Source organism: Microcebus murinus, chromosome 24 (genome assembly GCF_040939455.1).
Source record: "Microcebus murinus isolate Inina chromosome 24, M.murinus_Inina_mat1.0, whole genome shotgun sequence".
Classification (NCBI taxonomy): domain Eukaryota; kingdom Metazoa; phylum Chordata; class Mammalia; order Primates; family Cheirogaleidae; genus Microcebus; species Microcebus murinus.
The window spans coordinates 28341732-28360388 of NC_134127.1; the positions used below are offsets into that span (position 1 = coordinate 28341732).

At 38.2% G+C, this 18657-nt stretch overlaps 1 protein-coding gene across 2 annotated transcripts in view; it reads left to right on the top strand.

Annotated features, from left to right (window-relative positions):
• Positions 1-18657, top strand: part of CSMD1 (CUB and Sushi multiple domains 1) — a 1569742-nt gene that overhangs the window by 526545 nt on the left and 1024540 nt on the right. The gene's annotated exons all lie outside the window — the stretch shown is intronic.

Here is an 18657-nt window from a genome sequence, read left to right on the forward strand (position 1 = left end):
GGTGATGTGTTTTTATGCTCAGATTAAACAAATCGAATCACCATTTGTGTTTCGCAATATATATTTATTTCATGTAGCATCTGGTTTCATTTTTTTGGAGAGCTGTAAAACATTTCCCACCCCTCGGATGCTGAGATACCCTGAGATGTTGAGGGCAACCTAAACCGTTAGTGTCGAATACTGTGATGCAATGGGGGAGGCCCAGAAGCTGTTCACTCCAAACGACACTACAACTTTGACATCTCCACCTGACATCTGTCCGTCAGAGTCTGAACCCACAGCTCATTGGACAGCATATCCTAAACTTCTATAAAAGGAAAAGAAAACAAATCTTTCTCTCCATAGATCAATCGATCACTGTGGTTGGTGCAGAGATGCTATTCAGTATACCTAGATGGTTCACTTTCTGCTGTTCTTGCGATGCCTTGGCAGGAAAGGAATACCTTTCCAAGTCTCTTAGCCTATTTCTTTCCCAGCCATCTGCAATCCTGTGCACTTGGGAATGCTCTAACCATGCTCACTTTACCACCGAGGGAGGCTGTTGGCTGTGTTGTTGGGCAGTCAGTGCATTTTTAGTGTTACATCCAATGGAAATGGAGAATGTCTGTATGTGCATCACTTTCTCGTCTTATTTTCTCAATGGCCTTAGGTGGGAGTGTCCATTTGATAAGAACACAGATTGGCCAAATATTATACAGCAGGAAAACGTGAGTTCCGACTCGAACCAACACTGGCTGAATTAATCCTGGGCTTTTTCTGGCATACTTTCCTTTCTGCTAGTATATTATCTTCTATTTCAATAGCCAGAATAGTTTTCAACATTTCAGAAGGTGATTACCTCTTTTTATAAGTGCATTATATAATACCTATATGTGTGACCGTTATATTAATAGAATGTATACATTCTTTTTTTGTGTGCGTAGTACACATATTGAATATACAATGCACACCTTTTTCTGAAGCTTGGCTTGTGGTTTAAATACCTCTACACACACACAAACACACTCTCTCACACATCATTAATCCTAAGTTTGCATAAGGAAAGTGAGAGTGTAGGCACAATAAACCATTGTAGTTTGGATCTACAGCATGGTGCATCTTGTTGGGGTTACCATAGAAACAGAGAGATGGGCTTGTGCTACTTAAATTTGCATGATCTCAAGGATGATCAGAATATTTGTATCTGGAGACTGATTCATAAAACGGTCATGGTGGAGACGGGCCAGTTCTGTCCGCTAAGCCATGGTGAGGTGCGTGAGTCCATCCAGACCATGCTTGGCACGAAGACCAAGAGAAGTCATTGGATGATCAGAAAGTTGGGGACTGGAGAGCCAATTGCTGTTGGATAAAGCCTCCTTTTGTTATTCTGCAGATAGATTTGTGGGCATAACCCTGAAATATGAGACTTCCAGAATATTCTTGACCACTATTCATCCACCCTTACTAATTCTAGTTTGTTTAAAAACAGGCTGATGACTAATCCTTGTGTTTCCACTTATCCTGACAATGTTGCTTTGCTTTGTTGAAAGATGCTTATAGAACATACAGACTATTTCCAAGTATTTTTCCATGAGATGAAGTTTTGCTGGACAAACAAGTCACCATAGAATATTAGCATTTATTCTCAAAATCACACTGTCAAAAAATATTCCCTGGATTTGCTTCCTAGAGAGTTTCATATTCATCATGTGCAAATTAGTCTATGCCCTGATCACAGAAGATATTACTTCCTAACCTTAATGACCTATCCTTTTATTCACACATTTCCCTCTACATTTTGACTTCAAGGCCCACAGTGCTAAATTATTTCCTATGATAGCAAATATGTATCTCAGAATTGAATGTGAAAGACTTTTACCTAGTGATATGATTGATTGGTTAATATATTTGAGCCTGAAATATGCCCATATGACATACAATTTCCTTCAAAAAATACTGGAAAACAGTTATGTAATTGCTGGCACCATGGAAACTTGCCTTCACCGCAGATTCGAATCCCCAAATATAGATGATCAACGCCTACCAATTCAAAACGCTTAGATAGGCCTGGTTACCTAGGCAACCATGTATTGGGAAATGAGATGTCTGTGTTCTCATATTTCTTTCCCAAGTTTTACCTTTTACATTGCTTTAGAGTATAGATTTTAAAGATGAATACATAATTTTCTGAAAAATAAGATAATTATGACAATTCTGAAATCCATCAGCTTGAAATAAACCCTCAGTCTATAGCGTAGGTCCTCCCAGACCTGGGAATCTCTCTACTTGAGTTTCCCTGTGAATTGTGGGTAATATTTATTAATAGTTCATGCCAAACACAATGCAGGATAATTAACAACCAAATCATTGAAATTCTATAAGTGGGTAAGGAAAATAATTAAGTTTGATCTATAAACAATTGTTGTTGTATTTAGTAAAATACCCTAGGTTTCGGAACTGACGCTGGTTACACAAACAAGAATTAAAGAAGGTAGAATTTATCTTGGAGGTTGCTTGAATCTTTCCCTCCTCAGGGCTCACATTTTGTATGCTCCATTTCCTTAATACCTCCTCTCTGGTCCAGAAAACCAATGATACCGCTGCCAAGAAGAGTTTGTTATACTCTCTCCCCTTTTCCTTTCAATGAAGCACAAAAAGTTTGGTCACTTTTCCATGAGACAAGTTCTCTGTGTTTTCAAAGCATCCCCATTGAAACTCTTGAATTGGCTGGGAAGAGGTTCATGGGCTACCATGACCTATAAAAAAAAGGTGGAGAAGAAAACTCTTGTCAAAAGTTTGCTTTTGACCATTGGCTAAAGAAACTCATCAATTAAGCTGTAAATTCCTTGGGGAAAAAATAATTGTGGGTTTCTCTAGGGATTAAGAGTTTTTCATGGGTGAGTCCTCAATGTCATGGTTGAACATCATTTAATGTATGTCAGACGAACCAATGCAAACTTGTCTGAAACCCAATTCAGGGGCAAAACCAACCATGCTGAATTCTTCAAGTTATGCTCGCTTGGCAACTCCTGCCCTGCCAATGAGCCAAGTGGGCACTGGGGTTGAAGTATATTCATCTGAAGAATATACAGGACATTTACTAAGAAGCACATTATAAACAAAGTATTAGCATGTTGTAACAAAGGGATAATTTATCTCCTGACAATCACTGAGAAAGTCCATAAAGATGTTAGTAGAAGCTAGAAAGATGTTATTATGGCACCTTCTTAGCATTTCTCAGAGAAATGCCTCCTGAGAAATCCCTACTCTTGCCAAGACTCAGAAAGACATTGTTTCCTGTGCGTAACTTGTCCCTTTTTCTCTTCTGGGGTCATAGAAAATCATAGTAATGATCATATTTCTCATATTGTCCACCTTAAATGGTCAGATCGTATCGGTTTTGAAGACTCTGAGATGCCCTGATCAGAAAATTCAGATCTTCCTTGAATTCGCCATGTTATTTCTCTCCCAGTTCCTCATTTTCTCTACTTCTTATACCATCCTCTCTCTTTTTATTCTCTCACGTACTCAAACCTGGAAACTGTTTTTCCATCCAAGCATAACATATTGAAGAACCTGATGGATGTTTTCTTACGTGGGCAGGTAATCATCAGGCGCATTCTCCACCTGTTCTCAGCACTATGGAATAAACAACCCAAAGTTATTTATGAAATATTCTGTAGTCTTTAGAAATGTAGGACTAAAATGGAAGTCTTATAAATTTACACTCTTTGTCACTCAGATCCAGTATGTCATTTTGCAGCAGCTTTGTACAGCTGATTCAAACACCAGGCTCTCATTTACATGAAAGAGCCTGGACTGAGATTAGCACAGGGCATGCATGACAAGATAAAAAATAGATTCATTATTTGACCAGCTGATGAGTCTGCCAGTATAGCTTGTGAATTTAAATCACAAAATGGTAAGAACCAAAAGGGTTTGAAGTAGTTATCAACTCTCTACTTTTGTCTCTAGGCAAGATCATAACTAAATTATTTCCTATAGATTATTGCCTGTGGTATACTTGCAGATCTCCCTGGAAGGAGATAAAGCCTGGCTCAGGAATTCATTTCCGTAGCTGATAACATACAGAGCTAGAATGCTTTTCTGCCTCAGAGATGAGCTCTTTGGTCTAGACTTAGTACCCAGGCAGCCACCACCCAATGAGTAGCTCCTGATAGATTTGGGTCTCTATATTAATTGAGGCTACACATTCTTTTTCACACAATATCAAAGTATTCTGAGCATCTACTATGTGCCCAGGCCTATGTTCAGATATATGTTTACAGTTACTTTAACATTATTCATCACAGCTCAGTTTTCAACTCAAGAAACCTTTCCACGGGTCTCTTCTAAACCTTCCATGACGTTTTCCATCAACATTTTTAAAAGTCCTAAATATTTAAAGCAATTCAAGAACTATCATAATATAAAAATAATATAAATATGACTTATTTTGGTTTGGGAGAGTTAAATATTTGGTTATGAATTAGAGGGGAAGACATCTCAGTTTAAAAATATGTCTGGACCTAGGAGTATGGAATTGTCACTTCTATGTCCGGCTCACTCACAAGCACATTTTATAACAATCAAATTGATGGAACTAATTTAAACATTTATTTAATTGCTATTGTTCCCATTATGAGTATATCAAAGACCTTATCAAACCCAGACATTCCATTGGAAAATAGAGCAAACTAGAAGCAGCCAAACAGTTTTGAAGAGATAGAGTGGAATACCTAAGTGTAGATTTGCCATGAACCTGACCGAGAGTCAAGTGTCAGGTCACTCCCTTGCATGGTCCTGGTAAGAACTTGATTTGTCCACAGAGCTATGTGCTTCTGCATAATTTTCAAACAAGATATTTTTGTATTCTTTTTTAAGAGAGTTCTAGAATATACCAAATTTAAGGTAAAAGCATACTTAAATTTATTCAACTATTGCATGCAACTTGTGCACTTATTAAACTATAAAATAATTACAACTATTCTAATTTAATATTAGAGGTATGCAAGAACAGTTAGAGATATCCTCTGCAATTAGTATCAATAATCTTATCATCTTCCACTACCATACATTAGAGTAAAAATCATAGTAATTCTCAAATTAGTTGTATACCATAATTACATATAAAAATGCATATATTGAAGAAAAGAATATAATAGGTCTTATCAAAGCCAATGCTTTCTAAAAATTTTCTCATTTAAACTCAGAACAACTATAATGGGAATCATAAGGTTAAACAAAGCTGAGACTTAGAGAAGTTAGGAAATATGACATTATTAAATGGTAAAATATTTAATGATGGAATTATCTGTGTTGAGATTACAGGATGCCAATTTTGCTTTTTAAGGCCTTTATGAAAGAAAAAGAAATTTTTAAATTAATTTCTTTATCGTATTGATTAAAATGCATCAGAACTGTGTGGGAAGATCTACAAGAACCCCCACCCAGAGTACAGGCCGCGCTGTCTGTCCACTCTACGTTAATGTCAGATACTTGAACACACCATTACAAAAGTAGGTATGGTTAAAGAAAAAAAAAGTCTGTAAGAATAATTTGCTGTAAGTCAACTGAGCAGTTCAGAATAACACATGCCTAAAACATTTTATTTACTTTTCATAAGGATTCGGGGTTTAAAGAATCGATATGCCTCATGTGTACTTTGTAGTTGAATTTATTGTATAAAAATGATGTTATGATCTGAGTGTTGTTTATCCTTACAGCATACATATGTGAAAAAGAAAAGCAATGACCCCATTACAGTTTCTGTCAGCAGAATAATGTAGATTTGAAACAGAAGGTTAGAATAGAAAAGTGTTCTGAAACTAAATTGTCTATTGATTGGAGGAGAGGGGCAAACACGAGTTAGCTGGAATCATGCAACAATTGTGACTTTCTGTGGTAACTGAGATAAACTTTAATCTTGATGGCAGAGAAAGATGTCAAGGAGAAAATAAGAATTTAGTTGCTATGATTAAGTTTTATCAGGCACTGGAGTTTTCTGCCTTATGGGCAAAGATTGTTAGTTACCCCTTTGGAAAGAAAACTGCTCAAACCAGAGGTACAGGCTTGTAATGAAAATGGTAACAGAAAAGCCCAATTATATGCTTGGTTCTACCTGCGGCCTTGACCCCGATGGTCCCCTAGGACAGTGAAACAGGCTTGTGATGCAATGTGTGGACAAAATTTAGTTTATAATTGCAAATTTAGTAAACACAGCAGCCAGCTATTCTTGGAATAACACATACCAAATTGTGGGGTTTTGCTCAATTTAAGCATTATACCTTAAAACATGTTTGTATCATTATTATTTATTGTGGAAATTAGGCCATGCCATTTCCATATGTGTTTTTAATATAGACTGTTATTGGAAGTAAGTCTACCCCAACCTGCAGTCTTTTGCTTTTCAGAGTCTGTTTCTCAACCAGGAAACGTGCCCGTTGTGGTACAGTTTCACCTGTGGTGGATTAGGTCAGCAAGTTCCTTGAGGAGTGATCGGGCACTAGGCAGCACCACAGACTCACTGGTGCTTTGGCCTACTTCCCAGATGCAAGAGCAGTGACGTAAAACGTGCGCACACGCTTATTGCTTTGTGCTATGTAGCCCATGTGCATGTGTTTACGTGTGTGTTCCCATCTAAAATGAATCCATGCTTTGCTGTGCCATTTAAAGCCTTCTAGAAAATCGCACGTGATGACAGCTTCATTTGACACCTTTGCTGAGTCTGGACCCAACATCCATATGAATGTGTCCATGTTTCCGTGCCTATTGCATGGATATCTACGTATACATCCCAGGTGCTAACATCTGCTTGTACCTTGATCTTGGACTTCCAGCCTCAAGAATTGAGAAATATCTGTTGTTTATAAGCCTCCTAGTCAAATGGTATTTTGTTATAGCAGCCTAAACAGACTAAGATACTCATATTCAACTATAGTAGAATCTTCTACATTGTTGAAATATTTATGCAAATAAAATATACTTTTCATGGTATGGATTGGGCAGCATAGGTTTTGGGGACCTATATCTTCTCTAACCATAGAAGGTACAAAGATGTACATTGGTCAGCATTTTCCAGGATATAGAGATAGAAATAGAGATAGGTGGATGTCTGCCTGTCTGCCTGCCTATCACCTACCAATCTATCCATTTAACTAGACAGTTGCTTTAAGAAATGGGTGAGGCCTTTGCCTATTCCTTGAAATGGTGCCAATGTGCTTACGAATGCTGGTAGGCTGAAAACTCAGGATTTTTACCTTGCAATCTTGAGGAAGCATTTCTCCTTTGGGGAGCCTCAGTCTTCATTCTTAAGGTTCTCAACCAATTGGATAGGGCCTGCCCACATCGTAGAGAAGCATCTGCTTCACTGACTGTAAATGTCAATCACTTCCACAGCAACTTTCACAGCAGCGTCTAGGTTAGTGTTTGACCAGGCAAGTGTAAGGCAGAGCTCTAGGTGCCTTTTATGTGTGCTCTGTCACTGCATAATAGCAGGGGAATCACATTCGAGTCTCCATTTTACAGAGGAGAAAACTTACAAGTCATGAGAGGTAGAGATATGATTTATGCTCAGGCCACGTGCTTCCAGAAGCTGCCCCTGCAGAATGATCACCTGCATGCGTTATTCAGTGGACTAGATCTTGGAACTTCCTGTTTTAAGCAGTCCTTCCTACAATTCTTTCTCATTAAATGGCACCATATAAAAGCAATTTTTTAAGTTGGTGTATTCTCATTGCATTTAGATAGATCAGATTTAAGATTTAGATCAGATTTTAGATCAGATTTAGATTTAAATATATTTGTAACGGTGGCAATAAAACAGACTTGTAGTAATAACTAATGCTTATTATATGTTTGTTATGTGCATATTCTAATTATTTCACTGTTTAAGTACTTCATGGAATTAGAGTAGTTCCCAGCATATAGCAGGAGCATCATACTTTCCAAGAGAAGGAAACTGAGGCTCAGAGAGATTATGTTTCAAATTTAGCAACAGGTATGTGAGGAGGCAGAAACTCAATCCAGGATGTTTATGCTGGTGGCTCTATACTACACCCTCATGTGTTATTGCTCCTGGATCTGTGTATTCAACAGAACCTGAGAATATCCTTTCAGATGGAGACTTACCTTCCAGCATGGCTTTGATGGAATTGTGGCCAGAATCCTAGGGATAGCATGACTTCTGTTGTGGTCAGAATCATGAGTAAAATGACGTCCTACCTTGCAAAGGATTTTTTTGGAGGAGTTCTTATTTTCAATCATATTTCATTGGATTTCACCTGCTATTTTCAAATCTTCTAAACAGTTCTAGCTTGAAAGAGGAAGGTAGTATTTTTATAAAATGCTTTTGACATTTCAAGTGTTTGCTGCATGTGAGATTAAAACACATTGTTGTTGCTGGGCCCTTTCATGTCACTTTTACCTTGAAACTGCAGGCACACAGCTTAAAGCTTTTCTAAAAAAGATTCCTATAAAGAAAAATGTGATAGTAAAATATATTACTCAAGTCATTCTTTTTTTTTTCCTCAAAAATATTCCTTTATGTAGATGGCTGGAAAAAAATCATTTGATCAGAGAAGAATAAAGTCTTCTTAAAGTTTCCCTATAAACTGACCTTTCTACACATGATTTTGAATTTGAAAACTTACCACAGACAATCACATATGTATCTAAGAAGAATAGCTCACACTGAAACAGCACTTATACTTCATGTACACACAAATTAATATTCTTTCAGGGAAGCCATATGGCAGTCATAAACACCGTGTGTGTCTGTGTCCGTGTGCTTCTGCACAGAATCGTGTGTGTGTGTGTGTGTGTGTGTGTGTGTGTGAAAGAGAGAGAGAGACAGAGACAAAGACAGAGATATACCATGGCAGAAGTATATTGCTAGAAATAAAAGAAGCAAAAAAAAAAAAAAAAAAAAAAAACCAGAAAGAGAAAGAGAAAACCCTGTGCTTTACCTGGATGCAGTTGTGGTGACAATACACACTCTGATTTTAGCTAATCGGTCCTTCCTCACTGGTGCCTGGGAAGAATTCGTAATGTCCACCTGCATGCAGCATGGTAGGCACAGTTAATTTGAGTGCCATGCTGTCGTGCTTTCTCGGTTATTTACTGATCCTAGAATGGAAAAGGACTGAAATAGTACCCCAGAGAGAGCCTTGGAGGACAGCCCTTTGGCTCCGTGGTTGTAAGATGTGATGATGACCGGTACTGGTGTAGTGAGGGACCCACACCTGTGCCCTCACAAACCCTATTATTTCTGCCCACATTTATGGAAGCAACCTGAAAATGATACAGCAATTTGGGGGCAGTATATGCATGTATTTCGACAAATTTAAAAACAGATGATTCAAGGGAGCCAAACTGCTAAGATAAAATAACAGACCAAAACCACAAGTATCCATCATTGTTTGTGGGTTCGAGTAAATTGCTTCACATTTTCATTTCAGATTTGCTATATGTAAAAATGAGAGCTAATGAATTCCAATGCCATGGCCATGGAGAATTTCAAAGATTCATACTACGTGGGTTTTTTTAAATAGTTAAATTCTTATGCTATGTATTACGTATTTTTTGAACAAATGGATTGTGCTGTGAGGAATGAGTAATAGTTATTTACTTGGGAGAAAAATGTTGTGAGTCAAATATAAAAGCATCTCCTGGGAAGATTTGGCACATACCCAGAGCTGGCTAATATTTAGAAAGGTCATTTTGGAGCCATTAGGAAAACACGGATCATTGAAATGACCTAACTAGGGGACTCTGGGACAGCTACCTTTTAGCTCTATTGATTATGACTGAGGTTAAACCTTAAACCATTAAATGGCAGGAGAAAGCCACAGTGGCCACCATGAATTTTGCCTCCTTCTCTGAAATCTCCCAGCTGGGGATTTTAATTCTTATCCTCAGTTCTCCACAACTGAGAATGGGATATAGCAACATTAAAACATGTTTGAAATATAAAACACTGAAACCACAAGGAGGCAGAGCAAGTTTCTCCTTACCAGAAATCAGGATGTCTTTTTAAGTCTTGGAGAGATAACTAGGCGACTACCACAATAAAAAAAGTTTTAAATACCTACCTTGCAACTATTACAGGTGAAAGCAAGACTTTGGGGGAAGGCACAGAAATAATTCATTCTTAATAACACTGCATTTGCGTATACTTTTTACTGATAGATTTCGGAGAGAGTTTTCCTGTGAAATGGTGTGTAGATAACTGGCAAAGGGAACTGGGGGTGTGATACACACACTGTGAAGTTTGACACTTGTACAGCTTTGCTGCCCTGCACCACTGAGCTCCCTGGCTCTCTCTGAGGGCAGGGGGTGACCACAGGGAAATGAACCAGGCTGCCATGACCTTGTCAATTTTTTTGGAGGAAGTGTGTCTGATTTATTCTTCTCAGGCACAGAATTTGAGGAAGGTGGCTTTGTATCATAACAGCTCAGGTTGGGAGGAATATTAATTTTCATTTTGCCATTCTATAGTTACCTATGAGAGAATAAGGAAGGTGAACTATGCAAACAGTGAACAGTCATTCAGTATGCAGTATGTGTGAGATAATGTACCACGAACTATGGCAGATTAGCACAAAGCAGGGAGCGGTATGTGTCTGTGTGTCTCGTAACTAGTTTCCAAGATAAACCTATATAAAAATTAATGCAGTGTAGGGCATTGGGCATACATTAAAGGCTTTCTGAGAGAAGCTGAAGTCCCTGCTGCTGGGTAGAATCTGGGAAAGCTGGGATATGAGCTGTGTCTGAAAAGATGAACAAGGCTTTAAAAGATAGGCAGGGAAGGCAACGCTATTAAACATGAAGAAACTGCCTGAGGAAAGACACACAGGCAGACAAGCCATACTCTTGCTTGGGGTGTCTCCAACCTACAAAAAAAATTGAGCAAGGGTAAGAGTGAGTGTCAAACACAAAGACATGGGGAGTTGTAAAACAAATATAATTAGATTTGTGAGCTATAAAATAATGACCTTCAAAATTCAAGATATTACAGGAACCATGTTTAAATTCATTGTTGAGGCAATGCTTGAAATGACAGATCTAAAGATGCTTTGTTCTATTTGAAATATGCTGTTGGGTTGGAGAGAGTGTCAAGATGTGTTGGGTCCTGCTGTATCAGGTGCATGTTACTGAGAATTTGTGGACCACATGGCTGCTGCATGCTACTACTTCTGTTGGTCACATATTGTTTGGATAATATTCTTCATGAAGTTTTACATTTTGTGAAATGGTGACCAAGGAAGGTGCTGTACTATAAGCAGTAAAGGAAAAAATGTATTTTCTTTCAAAGGTTACAGCAATGAGGTTTTTTTTCTGTTTCTGTTCTGTGCATATTTCAACTCATAAGTCCCAAATAATTCATATTTCAAATTCTCTACAATTGTTATTCACTACTCTGGGCTTGATGAGAACCAAGCTTGCAATACAGTATTAATGCATGTTTGGGAATCATGCAGTCTGTAGACTCCACACAGGCCCTGGATTTGTGTGTTGTGTGATTTTTATTATGTGATAATTCTATAGGCTAGATCAACAGTCTTCATTTACAAAGGAAGAATGACATCAGAAGCCCAAGAGCAATAATAAATATAAAAGTATCTGAGTAGAGCGATACTCTGCTGAATCTGAGAATCTATTGCAAAAATAGCAAATGGAAACAAAATACCCCTGGAATATACACAAAGTAAAAGAATTAAGGGAATTTTATGAACTTTACTTATCATTATTCTAGCAAGAATTGGTTACACTTCTATAACCACAGTGGTATTTTTAAATTTCTCTCAAAGAGAATGTTTAATCAGATTTTTAACTTAAAATTAACCAGGTAACTCTTTTTGATAAAACAACACCAAAGGTGTAGACTTAATATAGCTTATAAAACACTTTCAAGTATGCTAAACATTGTAGATATGCCATTCAAAGAAGAAAGATAATGCTATTCTTGGTAAACAAACTTGATAAATATTTCTAAACAAAGCAACTTTATTACCAAAAAACAGGAATAACATTTTTGCATTTCTAAAGACTTCTGTCAACTTTTACTTTATATGTGACCACAAAAATTTGCAAAAATTCAGAAGTCAAAATTGTTCAGAAGGTAGAAAGCAGAAGGAATTAAAAAAATCATGCTTCTGGAGATTATGAACGCCAAGAAAGAAATCTTAGACCACACAGTCAACTTACTTGGGTGTAGGGAAGCGATATTTCAGATAAGAGAATTAATTACTCTTTCAGAAGCCAAAGAATTTTAGTAGTAAGAGTGAGTGAGACATAATAGAAAGTACCTAGAAGTTGGATCAAATCTCAGCTTACTTAGTGTCTTGTGACGACCATGAATGAGATGTTGAACATCTCTGAGTGTTTATTCCTTGGTGCATAAATAGACTTGGTGACTTCCACTCTGCACTTACTGTCATGGATGGTGCAAGGCAAAGTGTGGAGAGCCTTGCACATAATGTATTGCCAATAACAGCCGCTCAGTAACTGTTATTCTTTTCTAAGAGGGTAAAGTTGACTAGCAAATGTTACAGCAAGAATTGTATTCAACTTCTAGACCACAGTGAAAATTTTACTGATTTTTGCAGAGGGCAAAAGAAATTAGGAACCTGGAAACAAAAGGAAAGCTGAAAAGTAAGTTATTTATAAAATGCTGTAATTTTCAAGCAAAATCTTATTTTGTACTTATAGAAGACACTTTAGCAAGATAATTCAAATTTGGTTTCGAGATTTAAAATATACATTTTTTGACTCTAGATTTCTTTCTCTCATTTCTTTTATCCTTTTAGTATATGTCTAAACTAAAAACATATTTTATAAACAGTCGTTGTGCAGTTTTTTCCCCGCTTTCTGATTTGGTAGCATCTTTGCAGTGTGGATGACAGTGAGGAGCATACCACAGGGAAGTTAACATCACAGTTTGAAGAGCTGGAACATCACACAGCAATGAATGCAGCAGCACAGAGAATGAATGGTTCGTCACTAGGTACTAATGCGCAGCAACCTGCAGGCTGCAAACAATCTCCCCGATTGTGCCAGTGTTCTGTAATTTGCACCATGAAATATGTCAGCAAAGTTTTTTTTTTTCCATTTTCATTAACCTTTCTTTAAACTCCCTGCCTATTTTTACTCTTTTCAAATTGTTCTCAAAAAAGAAGACAACAATGTACACTAAAAGGAGAGAGAGAGATTTAAAGAACAATTGACAATGAAATGGGGATTTATATTAAAAAGCAATAAAGATTATGTCATAGCATTTTTAATGATATATAATGTGTCATTTCTAGATGACATACAGAACAATGTATCAAACTTCTGTGGCATATTAGTGCTGACTATCAATGATAAAAGATGTTACAACTGGATTTTCCTTTCCTTTAAAGAATGTGCTATAGTATCTCATCTTTCATCTAAAGTTTTCTCTTCCATTGGGGTCCACATCATTGACCTTCTCCTTCTCTCATCTAGTCCTTCTCTTTCATTCGTTCTCTTTCTCAGTTTCCTCCACTGACTCCTTTTCCTCTGCACTTCAAAAGTAGACATCCCTTAAAGTAATGGCCCCTAACTCCATCCCTCGCCCCACACATGGTCTACTGGTAGATTAAATCTTTTCCACAGCTTCAGCTATTACCTCTTTGCAGAAGACTCTCAAAGTCAAACTTTCGTTTCTAATTTCTTTTCTGAATTCCACTCCTACATGCTTAAGTTTCCACTGAAGACTCCTGTTAGTGTTCCAGCGGGTCCCCGTGCAAGATTACCTGCATTGAATGTTTCAGCTTCTTGAGTTCAGACTTGTTTTTTTCCTTCAGCCTTGGAGTAAGGATTAGCAGATCCGTTTGCTCTGCATATTCTGTGGTTTCCCACTGGTTTCTCAGTAACAGAGACAGAAGTTTGGAATGGCCTCTAACCCTCCGTTTTCTTGAGGCCCACCTCTGGTTTTTCACTGCATGCCATTGCCCACACATGGGCCCTCCTTCCTACTTCTCTTGCTGCTTGGCTATGTCAAACAGGCATGTGTTTGTTCCCTCTTGTGCAGAAGCTCCTTAACTGGTGTTCCCATTTCTCTATCTACCCTATAAATCTGAGCACCTCGTGCCTCCTTGGTGATCATCCTCAGACAAACCCTGTCACTGTGTTCCACATCTGAAAAAACAAGTCACTGCATTTTCAAAGGACTTTCTCCCTATTCCTTGCTATAGCCATGTCTCCCGCAGCAACACCTAAAGATTATTTTCATTCTTTTGTCATCTTAGCCCAGTGGTTCCCGAAGTGTTGTCCCCAAGCCAGCATCATCAGCATTTCCAGGGGACTTGATGGAAATCCACAGTCTCTGGGCCAACTGCAAACCTAATGCTTCAGACACTCTGAGGGTGGGTCCAGCACTCTGATTTAGCAAGCCCTTGTGTGATTCTGGGGTAGGCCAGAGCTGGAGAAGGAGACCTCTCTACTGTGCGTTTGGATGATGGTGAATAGGGACAGTTTCTCTACCTAACTGAAGCCTACATACAAATCTGCTCCCTCATCTACTCACTATGTGCACATACAGAATGGTGCTATCAATGGCAGCCTCTGTTTAGAATGCATTTCCAGTGCTCTGTAGTTTCCTCAAGTTCATCAGCGCTGGAAACTGGCCATACCTGGACGTTGAGAAGACTGCCACGGGAACAGCATCCAAGCCTTCCCGGTGGTCAGTTCAGTCTGTTACAACTGAGGTCTGTCCTGCATCTCGCTCTCTGGCACTACAGATGAGCATGATTGTTGTTCTGTAATTTTTGTAGTTTGGGGAAAACTTCAAGTGTGTTCACGTCACCTTCCCTATTACAATAAATCCTCCTTCACAGACAAAGTTAATGACACAGGTATTCTTTCCGTTGCCAAGGTTACCTGTCCCAAGTAAATTTACACAGAAATAAAAAGAAAGATGTTAACTACAGGAAACATTTGAGGATTGATTGTTCTCAAATAAGTGAAATCCACTTATTATCTGGCTTCCGCAGAGTTTGTTCTAAGATGGATCCCAGTGTCATTTGGAGGCCTGTGCTTTGGGGTTTCCAAAGACTTAACTCTTGTCATCTCCCCGGGCTCTCCCTGGGTGCATAACCTAAGCCCCTTTGGAGAATCACAGTGTCACATGCCGTGGGTGATCATACCAGTGATGTGGTGTTGTCTTCTCCAAAAATAATCCCCTCCTCTCATTTAAGAGGCTCCATAACTAAAACTAACTGAGGACTGGGAGTTTCCTGAGGAGCCAGGACTCCATAGTGTGAGGGGTCCATTGTCATCTTTGTCATACATGTGCTCTCCAGCAAAATACAGTAAATAAACCCCAAGTAAGAAAAAGAACCTTTCAACATTTATTTATGGGGCTAAAACAAAATAAACCCAAATCTTTTACCTGTATGCTATCATATCTTAAGGATAACAGGGCAGATTGGGTTGCCCGTAGATCCTCTGAGCTGGGTCTGCCAGGAAGAGCATTTTCCTGTTTTATTCTGTATGAAACATCTTAAGATATAGCTCACCCATTTTTCTCCCCATATGTTTAATCCACCCTCTGAAATTGCTCCTGCAGTGGCCACCAGGATCCAAGTCTTCAGGGTAGAGAAGAACCCTCTTATGGGAACATGACATCTGCTTTCAAAAATATTTCAGAAAAGGAGCCTGATTTGATTTTTTTCACTCTCAAATTCTAGACTTCCAGGTTTTTTTGTTTTTCCCCAGGAAGAAGGGTCTCTCCTTGCTCCCACCACAGCTCTGGGGTCTCCTCCATGGAGTGGCTGTCACTGTGGTGCACACTGCCAGTGCTGGTGTCTTGGTGGTTTGCTATTTCGTTGGTGAAACGCATGGTTATTAGGGAGGAATAGAAGGAGGTCTGAGAAGTCACACATTCCTTGCTTGAGGAAATCCCTGAGGGTGCATCAACCCATTCTCATGATACAGTTTCCTTTGCTATGTTTTCCCTTCTACTTTTGACACTTATTCTCTGTCTTGTTCAGCATTTACAGTTGCACCCAGCAATTTACACAAAGGAGGTTTTCAGAAGATGTTGTTTGGGAGGAGAAAGGTGTAAAATGTAAGCAGAGCCTCTAGGAAACCTTGCAGAACCACACAGTGGAACTGGATTCCTAAGAGAGAGGATGTTCCATTATTCCCAGAACTGCATTGAGGCTCTAGAAGCAGGAAACTGCACCATGAGCCTGAGAGTCCTAAGGCCGTTGCTGGAACACCTGTGCTTCCTCCATGCTCCTGGCTCAGTTTCTCCCGTCAAGACCCAAATTGTGCAGTTACTTGTTAGAACTGCCTCAAGCAAAGCTCTCAGTGTGGTGTACTCTGGGAAAGGTTATTTGTAGCTCCCCGCCCTTTATAGCGCAGTAAGTCAAGTTCGGAGGGATTGGTTGGAGGGATCAGGAGGAATTTGAGTGAGCCACTATGAAATGTCTATATCCTTCTCTCTCTACTTTGTTTAGTTTTATTTTTTGCTAATTCTTGTTTATGGAGTCTGTCATCTCTCAGTCTTTTCTCTTTTGTGCATTCTGGTTTCTGTTGTACTAATACTATTGACTCTGTGTAAGACACCCAAATGCCTTAGAAGATATGATGGCTCAGTACAGGTCAGACTTACTAGGCAGGATTCTCCTGCCAGGCAACCTCACAGATCTAGGTTTTAGGAACAATGCCAGTCCCATCATTTGTGGTTTGTCTGCGATTGTTATTTTGAACCACATGGGACAACCTGTTGAGCAGATGTGGGCTATGGCTGTAGGACATTAGGAGCACCATGCTACCCAGGAAAGAACTTGTGTTTATATTTCTCACATTTCATCATTTCAAGAGGATTCAGTACTGCATATATCATGACTGTAATGCACTAATTGTGTTCTCCCCACTACACAATCTTCTTTTAAGAAAAACTGATTATAAATGAAGCCCAAATTCTCTTATATTTTTCCATAGGTGGCCATAGGACTTTAGAACTAGAAAATGAGCATTCTGTAACCCAGGCTTGCAGTGGTAAAAGAGGAAGCGACTTCATAGCCAGCACCTAAACTTCTCGCTGAAGTTCTGTGACTTTCTAATCTTTAGCCACGTCCCTCTCTCTATTTATTGGCTGGTCAATCTCCTTCTGGTCTCAGATTCCTACTACGTTTTCAACCTGGTCACCAAATCTCTGAAAATAAGCAATATTCTGTGAACAGTGTGTATACTTAGATGCTCCTCAAATATGTCCAGCACTTTCCTACTTCTATACTTTTTTCATATGTTAAAATTTTCATTAATCAAAGTTCTGTTCTTTCTCTTCACTGCTTACCTTAAATGTATTTTTATGTAATCTCCCCTGAATCAAAAACTGCATACAATTCTCCTTGTTTCAATCCCCAAGAGTAATGTGTTTTTACCACTATTATGACACTTAACAATATTCTGCCCTGTGTAATCATCTTGCTAATAGATTATATATTTCCTGGCAACTGAGGGAATTCTAATTCCATTTTTATTAATAGCTTCCTTCAGAGCTTAGATTGTTGCAAAAGAGGTGCTCAGTTTATATATGTATATATATGAACATGTGTTCATATATATATATATATATGTGTGTGTGAACATGTTTATATATAGCTATATATATAAACATGTCATCACATTTAGGTCTTATGCTTAAAATATTTTAAATACAGGCCAGGTGCGGTGGCTCAAGCCTGTAATCCTAGCACTCTGGGAGGCCGAGGCGGGCCGATTGCTCGAGGTCAGGAGTTCGAAACCAGCCTAAGCAGGAGCAAGACCCCGTCTCTACTATAAATAGAAAGAGAAATTAATTGGCCAACTAATATATATATATATATATATATGTATATATATATATATATAATTAGCTGGGCATGGTGGTGCATGCCTGTAGTCCCAGCTACTCGGGAGGCTGAGGCAGAAGGATTGCTTGAGCCCAGGAGTTTGAGGTTGCTGTGAGCTAGGCTGACGCCACGGCACTCACTCTAGCCTGGGCAACAAGCGAGACTCTGTCTCAAAAAAAAAAAAAATACAGTATATTTTAAAATAAATTTTTGATAAATGCATCATCTTTATGGAGTCATATATTGAAAGGAAATTTTGTCAGAAAATAAGAAATAAAATTATCAGCCCTGTTATTATAAACATAAATAATATAAAATGGAGGACAAAATAATCAAATATTTTAAGTTTTTATGTATTGAAAATAGTTATTTTCAGTCTATAATGAAAATATTATCTGTGATTTCGCATTTTTAAAATTATGAACTTAATAGAATAATTTTCTTGCATTTCTTGAAGATAGTCAAAGATGCCTATTATAATGGCAATTTCTTGTTGAGAAAACTGTAGGAACAGCATTCCAGTAATAAAGAAAAGGCAAAAAAGTCCAATAAATCACTAGAGTCAAATATAAGTTATTCAGTAGTTCTGAGTGAATTATATGTGAAATAATAGAATTATAATACTGGAAAGGACATTCATCAGACTATGTATAAAAATAACTTTGTAAAAGTATAAAGCATTCTTTCTGGCAATACTCTTATTTGAAGAGGAATTATTTGGAAAATTTTGTCAACGAAGGCATTGATTTCTATCACTATGTTAAAAAGAATCATTGAGCAGCTCTTTCATCTTCACCACCCAACCAACTAG